The 8,304-nt window shown below is 39.2% G+C and overlaps 2 long non-coding RNA genes across 3 annotated transcripts; both read left to right on the forward strand.

The window, feature by feature from the left end:
• Window positions 1–4,218: 4,218 nt before the first annotated feature.
• On the forward strand, window positions 4,219–5,864 carry LOC120563458. Of its 2 annotated transcripts, XR_005639957.1 has the most exons (5): window positions 4,219–4,233; window positions 4,832–4,953; window positions 5,074–5,099; window positions 5,397–5,505; window positions 5,801–5,864. It is a non-coding gene; the product is annotated as an uncharacterized LOC120563458 (long non-coding RNA). The 2 variants fall into 2 exon arrangements; XR_005639956.1 differs by lacking the exon at window positions 4,219–4,233 and having other exon boundaries at window positions 4,816–4,953.
• Window positions 5,865–5,885: 21 nt separating this feature from the next.
• On the forward strand, window positions 5,886–8,056 carry LOC120563459. Its single transcript, XR_005639958.1, has 2 exons — window positions 5,886–5,976; window positions 6,675–8,056. It is a non-coding gene; the product is annotated as an uncharacterized LOC120563459 (long non-coding RNA).
• The last annotated feature ends 248 nt before the right edge of the window (window positions 8,057–8,304 follow it).

Here is an 8,304-nt window from a genome sequence, read left to right on the forward strand (position 1 = left end):
GCCAACCAGAGGGTTGATAGTTAAATCTGTCGACTATGAAAAGAAGCAGAGGAGAGAATGGGTTGCCATATCTGTAGCTATACACCCCTCCCCGGCAGGTGGACGCTGCAACTCTGCACTCCTTAACTATAAGCTTTATCAAAGAGGAGAGTCTTAAGTTTACTCTTAAATTTTGTGACGGTATCTGCCTCCTGACCCAGACTGGGAGCTGATTTCACAGGAGAGGAGCCTGATAACTAAATACTCTGGCTCGCATCCAAATCCATGATTTTATATCTTTGATGTGTGCTTAAAGTTTAGCTAACTGACTAACTGGTTTTGTCTGGCTTGATTGCTAGGTATAATTGGGTGTCATCTGCATAACAGTAAAAGTTTCCTAACAATATTGCCTGGAGGAAGCATATGTATTGAATTAAATGTTGTTGGAATAACTTCCTTAAATTGAGCTGTCAGATAGGCAGACTGTCAGATAGGCATCTAGTGTGGAAGCTTTTATCTAATTTTGTGTAGTCGGGTAGTAAGAATTTGAAAGTTATTAAAGAATGGTATGTTAAGCTGCTGGAAACAAGCAGAGCTATGTACTTGTTGACTCTGATGATTCATCACCTGATGTTCTGATATTTTCTTTGGTGTGTAGAAGGAGAAGGACTGGGACGAAGTGAGGAACAGTGAAGTGGGGAAGAAGCTGGACGAAGAGCATCGTAAACTGGTGGAAAAAAAGAAGTCTGAACTTCTGGAGAAACTCAAATTAACAAACGCTGCTGCCGAAGCTTCAGCCTGAGCTGTTGTTACTATTAGTTAGGAGGAAAATAAAAAGGTGTGAGGTTCAGGTACCCTGTACATTTAATCTTTGGTCTGTATCTTTACTATCCATGGAGCCATTTCTGGCCCAAAGAAATTTAAAAGAAATGTGGCTGGGACTGTGCGCTCCATGTTTAAAGGGCTCAGTCCTTCCTGTCTTTACTGCATGTCATCCCCCTCTCTGCTCTTCTTTATTGTCTGTAGCTGTCCTGTCAAATAAAGGCCCAATATGCCCCAAAACTAAAAGAAATCTGGCTGGCGCAAAACATGAAGGTAGATCTCTCTGCAGATCAATCGGGCAACAACAATACCCGGCAGTGTTGGCAGTGAATTCCGTCATGCACAACTCTTATTCTTTCAGATGTTTCATACCAAATGCTGTGTATTGTTTAGGGTCCTTGCCACAATGAGACAAATCGGCATTGCAAATTGAACATGTAGCTGCACTTGAACGGCCTTCTTTTGACTGAAAATACTGCCAAACGAGCCTTTTTCTGCTCACGAGTTCCATTTTCACTTTCTCACAGCCTACAGCATTGAATGCTCCACCTACGTAAACAACTTACAATAATCAACGGTGCCGTCATTATGTTGACCAGTTCCGTGTAGGGTTCGGTTCGCTGGAAAAATTGTAGGTTCGGCAGAAACCGAACCCGTCAAAAGCCCAATATTCAGCTCAATCCAAAGCCAAATCCTGGATTCAGTGCATACCTGATAAATGACATAAGTGTTTGTAAAAGCTGCAGGGAGCCTGTGTGGAGAGGGACTGAAGGCTGCAGACTCCTGGTCTACATTCCCCAGGTTGTTTTAGGGTTCTTTTGTTTAATAAATCAGTTAAAGCTTTTTGTTTCAGAGAGATTATTCAGGCCAGATTTATTATATTTTTCCTCCTCCACATTATAAAAAGCTTTCTGTTTGCAAGATGAATTATTAATAAAACATTGTATTCTCACTTCTACTCTGACTTATCAAATCATTGATTGGTAACAATCAACAGAGACGTTATCAGGTTAGTTCTCTACATCATCTGGAGCTCCATCAGCCACATGGTATCTTCAGTCTTAGTGAATGAAGACCATGAAACAGATTATTGATTATGAAACTGTGTTAAAATGCTGATATTTCACAAGATGCATGTGAGACAAATATTTGTTAATTCTGGTATATAGTGTTTTTAAAAAAGAAAGATATTATTCCTTTGTGGTATTGATACGACAGTGTTTTTCTGTAAAACAAAGTTGCGCTGTGTTGAGCGAGCTGTAATAAACACTGACAGGTCACAAGGTGGGAGGATGATGGTTTTAGACTCAATCTAACTTCAATAATTGATTCAGATTCATTCTCTCTGGCAGACTCATAAGAGGCTCTATAGCAAACACAGGAGAAGACATTCAGGATCAAAACCTAATTCATCATTTATTAAAAAATATTCATGTAGCAGTCTTGCCAGTGTTTTCAACTGAATATTTAAACTAATCTCTTCAGATAAATAAAGTAAGAAGAAGTAGTGACGTCTTAAGTCAAACAAGGTCAATCTAAAGTAGATGTTACAACCGGCACTAGAGGTTGGACCCAAAAGCAGACGTGACACAGGAAATATGTTTAAGGGATTCAATAAAGAAAAAAAAATATATATATATATATATATATATATACAGTGAATAGTGCAAAGGGGCAACGGGTGTTGTGTCCAAGGGACAGGACACGTAATAGGACGATGTGAGCACAAGCAAGCAAGCCAGATCGCATTAGACACACAAGCTAGAACACCAGCAAACAGAATTACATAAGGAGCCAGGAGTTACATCTGTACCACACTAGTAGACTGAATGATCTGGCAACGAGTGGATGACAGAGCCAGCCTTAAGTACAGCTGGGGATGATTAGGGAATGAGCTTCACATGACACAGCCTGTACAAAACAAACAAACCCCCCCCCCACACCACAAACAAAAACAAAAAGTTACACAAAAAAAATTTCCCCCCCCAATGGTGGATCAATGGTTATTTCCGGGTTAAATCGCCGTGGGTAACTTATGCTGAAAACCTGAGACCTACACATTGGCTGCGTGGTGTGAGCGTGTTTATTTGGGTTCCCATGGTAACAGGTCAGAGCGTGCACACTGCCTGAGTGACACGCATGTCTCAGAAAACACGTGCAGCTAGAAATAGGACAGACGCCTATTTGTCACATGAAATGCCAGCGTGTTGGAAGCGTTTATAGGCAACAGAATATGAAAAGATTTTTATATGTCGTTTTGACACAAATACATATTAATAAATTACATTTTGATGTCTCTAGGTTTTGACATAAATGCGAGATATACATGTAATAAAAAAATATGTCACCTGTCAATCCAGAAGGAAATATTCTGGAGCCTATTCTGACGTCAATACTGCCGACGTTGTCTTTGCTGTAATCAGATCAGAATATATTTATATTTATGTTTATTGGAAACATCCATGTGTCCAGACAAGGCTAGCAGCAGCAGCATCAGACACGTTTCTGGTGGGAAAGACGTAGAAAACACCACGCACGCATACGCAACAGACACGCCCACGCTCACGCTAAAGGGGAGGGAGAGGGAGGGAGATGGAGAGAGAGAGAGCGAGAGAGAGAAGTGCTCGCAAAAGTTAAACATTTAGAGACCAACAACTACCGCATTTGATTTGAGCACATGAATTGGGATGTTTTGAGAAAGCTTTCCTCAAACATGAACCAACGTACTCATGGTTGAATAAGTCATTACTTTTAGCTTACAGGTTAGCTTTTTGATACCACACCCGAAATACGCTGGAGTCTGTCTAATGCAAGATATCATAACTAGTCATAACTAGTCATGGGACTTTGTGTTTTACTTGTACACACTCTACGTATTTGCAAAGAGTTCTTCTCTGTAAAGCGGTGAGCATTTCATGTTTTTCAGGATTTCAGCGGTTCATGTTTGAGGAAAGCTTTCTCAAAACATCCCAATTCATGTGCTCAAAATCAAATGCGGTAGTTGTTGGTCTCTAAATGTTTTAACTTTTATGAGCGCACCTCTCTCTCTCTTCGGCTCTCTCTCCCTCTCCATCTCCCTCTCCATCTCCCTCTCCTTTTAGCGTGACTCCCACTATCATGTGTCTGCGCGCCTCCTAGACCTGACAACAATCCTCTGGGATGTTGTGCGTATAATGAAAGACACTCAAAATAGATATCTGGTGCTGGTCACGATGTCCAAAAGGTTCTGGCGGGTGTGGCGGACGTTGGCAGAACCCATAGTAGTAAAGCCATTTGTGATTCTAGTGAGATTTGAGGGGGTGCCACCTTCCAAACTCACATTGCTGGTTTGGTTAGCAGCGTAACGTCCCCTCCCCTGCTTTGCTGTCGGGATGATTTGCCCTACTACCAGTTTGTTTACCATCGAAATGACTTCGAAGCTGTTATATTGAGGTACAAATCTTGCATAGTGTGCCTTGAAAGAGATTATTTCTATAAACTGTTTTTATATTTATATTTATATTTATATAAACGTTTTCTTTACATAAATTAAGACATTTTCACGATAACTTGGTGAAAGAAATCTCAAAAACTGTGTCAAAAAACTGTCAAACTGCCAAAGAAATGACCCCAAACCATTTAAAGAGGTCATTTCAACAAAGAAAAGAGGAGGAAGACCCAAACATGTTGGCTCAGAGGAGATAACATCTACAGCATAAAACATATTTAAACTGCATTATATATATGTTTCTATATCTATAACTGTCACCTGGGTATAGCTTTACATAAATGAAGACATTTCCACTATAAGTCGGTGCAGAAACATTCACCAGAATGCAGAGTGAAGTGTTTAAAGATAAGTCCTGCCAAGAACCCTGTTGATCTTTAATGGGTTGAAATCCACAGAACTACTGATCACAACCTTTAACTCCACTTTATAAATATAAAGAGACAGACACACACACACAAACACAACCCGGCCCTCCCATTCTCTTAAAGAGACAGACACCCACCAACGCGCCCCAGTATAAAGTTCAGGTCCCTTGTGTAGCTCCAGAGAAAGCTCTGCGTGAAGTCTCCACACAACCAGAACTCAACATTTAAAGGCGGCCGTTTGAAATATCAGAGAGGACAGCTTCAGTTCTTCTTTCATTTCATTCATAACTAACAATGGTGAGTAGCTGCTTAGACATGAATGTTTGAATATTTGACAGCATTATGATTCAATTCTACATGACTAAAGTCATTCTTGTTGTCGTGTTTTAATGTGCCTTTTATTTCTGATTGCATCAGGCTGCTTCTGTTGCTGAACTGCAGAGGTGAGTCAAAAAGATCTAGACATGTTATTAATGTAGTTCTTGACTAAATGTATATTTTAAATCCACAAATTAGTGGATTAGAGGATTATCTTCAAGAGAAACAGTATTAAAGGTAAAGACAAAATGTAAAGAAAATGAAATGGGAGAGACTGATCTAAAACTTAAAGTAGTGTTTGAATGTAGTATTTAACATTTATGTATGTAGATATATGGATGTGTTGTATGTTTGATTTACTGAACCACGTTATCGCTGCATTCTGCTTTTTAATTCTCCATTTTATATCTTTATTTTTTCAGACGAGAATTATTCCTGGTAGAGGAAGATCCTTTCAGATATAATGCTTTCGAGATGATCTATGAAATGATAATGATGTGTACAGATGATACTACAGGGTTAGTGGATGAGGTAAGTCTGATGGAGACTTTTTATCAACTATTGAAATATGTTTGTGAACATAATGCATGACCCTGTCAGTGTATTTAGGATCCATAAAGCTTCTCAGCTCAGCCTGTTCTCATGATGTCGTCGCTCCTTGTCCACTAAACATTAGCTGGCGTCATGTGACCTGCCTAATGCGGGTCACATGACGCCTTGATGTACATAACTTTTCGTAGTATATCGTAGGAACCCGTTCGGTTTTGCTCGGTGACACACAACACACCCAATGATATATCTCTCTGAATGTGTTTTGACTTCACAGGTTCTTCACAGCATATTCTTTTTGGGAAAGACCAACATACTGATATTTTCCCAGAAAAATATTGGGTGATGATTCCCCCCTTGATGAATACATTAAGGGAGCCACACCCCCGGCCTTTGCCCTCTATTCCTCTGAGGTACCCAGGCGGAGTCCATTTTCATGTTTTTCTCGACATGGTAAGATGATAGTTTCTCAAAAGATAACACCTTACCTTATTCATCTGTATATCTGTGTTCATATACTGTCTGTTTATATAAGGGTGCTTATTGTGTAAATGTTTGTTTTATTACTATTATTATTCTAACTAATTCTATTTGTTCTATTTTTCATAATTTCTGTATATTTTTTCTCCTATGTCTACTTAATGTGTATTTGTGTTATTCAGATGTGTGAAAAATAAATCTTTTGAGCTGCTGTAGCAGGATTCTTCTTTGTAGCAACGTGTAAACATCTCCAAATATTACAGATTGTTTTAAGTAATCTCTCAGTAGAGCTGTGATAGTAATACAACATTGATCGTGATTTTAATTCTTTCTCCTACGATCCCAAAAACAGAGTAATCGAGGAAAAAGATTATTTTAAACATGACGTTCAAACAGTAAAAGTCTGAAGGGAAATGTCTCATATGTAGATGTTTTCACTGTTGATTTATTTACCTGCCTTCACTGTTTTTATCTTAAATAAATGCAACATCTTTCCAAAAGTCAAGGAGGAATCCTGTTAGATAATCCTGATTTTAATAGTGACTAAAATAACTGTGATTATGATTGTTTCTATGATCCAGCAGCCCTACTGTACATTAACAGACACAAAGCATGACTCGGTGAATGATTGGATGCATCAGCAGCCTGATAATATTTGGGATTTCTTGCAGGTTGTCCACGTGAAGGGACAAGACAAGGAAGGAGCAATCAGACAACAGCTGCAACAGTTCATCGGTAGACTGAGGGGGTAATAACAAAAGCCTCTGGTCTCCAGAACCATCTGTGTCTCTCAGAGTAGAAGCCCAGGTTCAGTCAGGTTCTACTGAGTCTCCATGTCCACTGAAGCCGCTGGACGCAAGAAAGTCCTGATTGGTGCTTCCTGTCTCAGGAAGTGGGATAGTTATGTAGCTGACGCGGCGATGACCTTCTATCCAGAGAGAGGTACTGAGGGATTTGCCAGAAAGACATATTTCGATGGAACCATCCAAGTTCCAGAGCAGCATGTCGGTGCGAAACGTTTGATCTCTATAACGGAGAAGTTAAGGCTCCTTGTAAATCATGTCGTGAGTTGTTTGGTTTGACAGGAGGGGCAACAGAGGCAACAGTCCCCTATGGCAACTGTGCCGAAGCTGAAAGTCTGAGCAACTTGTTTCAAGGTGATGAAGCAGTTAGAGATCAAGTACCACCACCACCTGGTGGTAACAGAGCGAGGGCTGAAGGAACCGTCAATGATACGCTTAGATATTTGGTGCGCTCCTTTAAGGCATTTAATAAATGGACAGATGGTTTCTACATCCCACAGTAAACCAGATCTTAAAATAGAAAGACTGAATCAGGGCGGGATGATGTTCTTTAGTCCTGATTTCATTCTTTCCCGATGCATGAGTGTGATTTTCATTTATTGTGATTCAATAGGAGTATTGGGATTTTCTTTTCCTTCTTTAACAAAAACTAAAATTTAATAAAATGCTTCTAGTGACAATATATCATCTGATATCATCATTCTCTTGCTTTGTAGAGAAGAACATAACATGGATCTTCTGCTTTTCGCTTTTGTTCTTCCCACCCCTAGATTGAATATAAAATATTGATGAGTAGCCTTCATACAGTCCCTTTTATTACACAGTGAAGATGATTCTTCATCATAAAGCAGAGATCAGTGTAGAACAGGTTACTGAGGTTGGAGGTCATGTGATCTCAGCTGTTAATATATCCTGCTAATGCTCCAGCTACTTACTACCATAACAATAAAGATATAAATCCATTCATGGAAAAATTGTAAACCAAATGTGTCACCAACACATCTCTTCCTACTGAACTCTGACTAACAAGATGATGATATTAATAATAATCCTTCCATGTGTCTCTGTGTGTGTCCTATCTGAAGCTGATGTTCTTCTCTCTGATTCTGGCTGAGTTTTATCTTCATGGTTCAAGTCTTATTAGAGTCCCTTCACATCAAATCAAATGTGTCAACTGTTTGAGTAAAGCATGCAGAATATATAAACCATTAATATATCATGTTGTTACAATAAAATGATGGTGATGAAAACTCTTGTTCATAATGGGTTTTGATTTGATCTCCTGACCTCCTCTTAAGAACTGATTCTTTGCCTCTGTGTACAAACCTATTTATTTCTTACAAAATAACTCCTGTTGGGATTTGACATTATAAATAAAGTTGAATTGAACACTGGAGCAATTTCAGAGATAGTTGTTCCCATCAGTCATAGAAACTAACCTTTAACTCCACTTATAGAGACCTGGAACATAACAACTGGGTTGTAATGCACTGTTTAA

Source organism: Perca fluviatilis, chromosome 8 (assembly GCF_010015445.1).
Source record: "Perca fluviatilis chromosome 8, GENO_Pfluv_1.0, whole genome shotgun sequence".
Classification (NCBI taxonomy): Eukaryota; Metazoa; Chordata; class Actinopteri; order Perciformes; family Percidae; genus Perca; species Perca fluviatilis.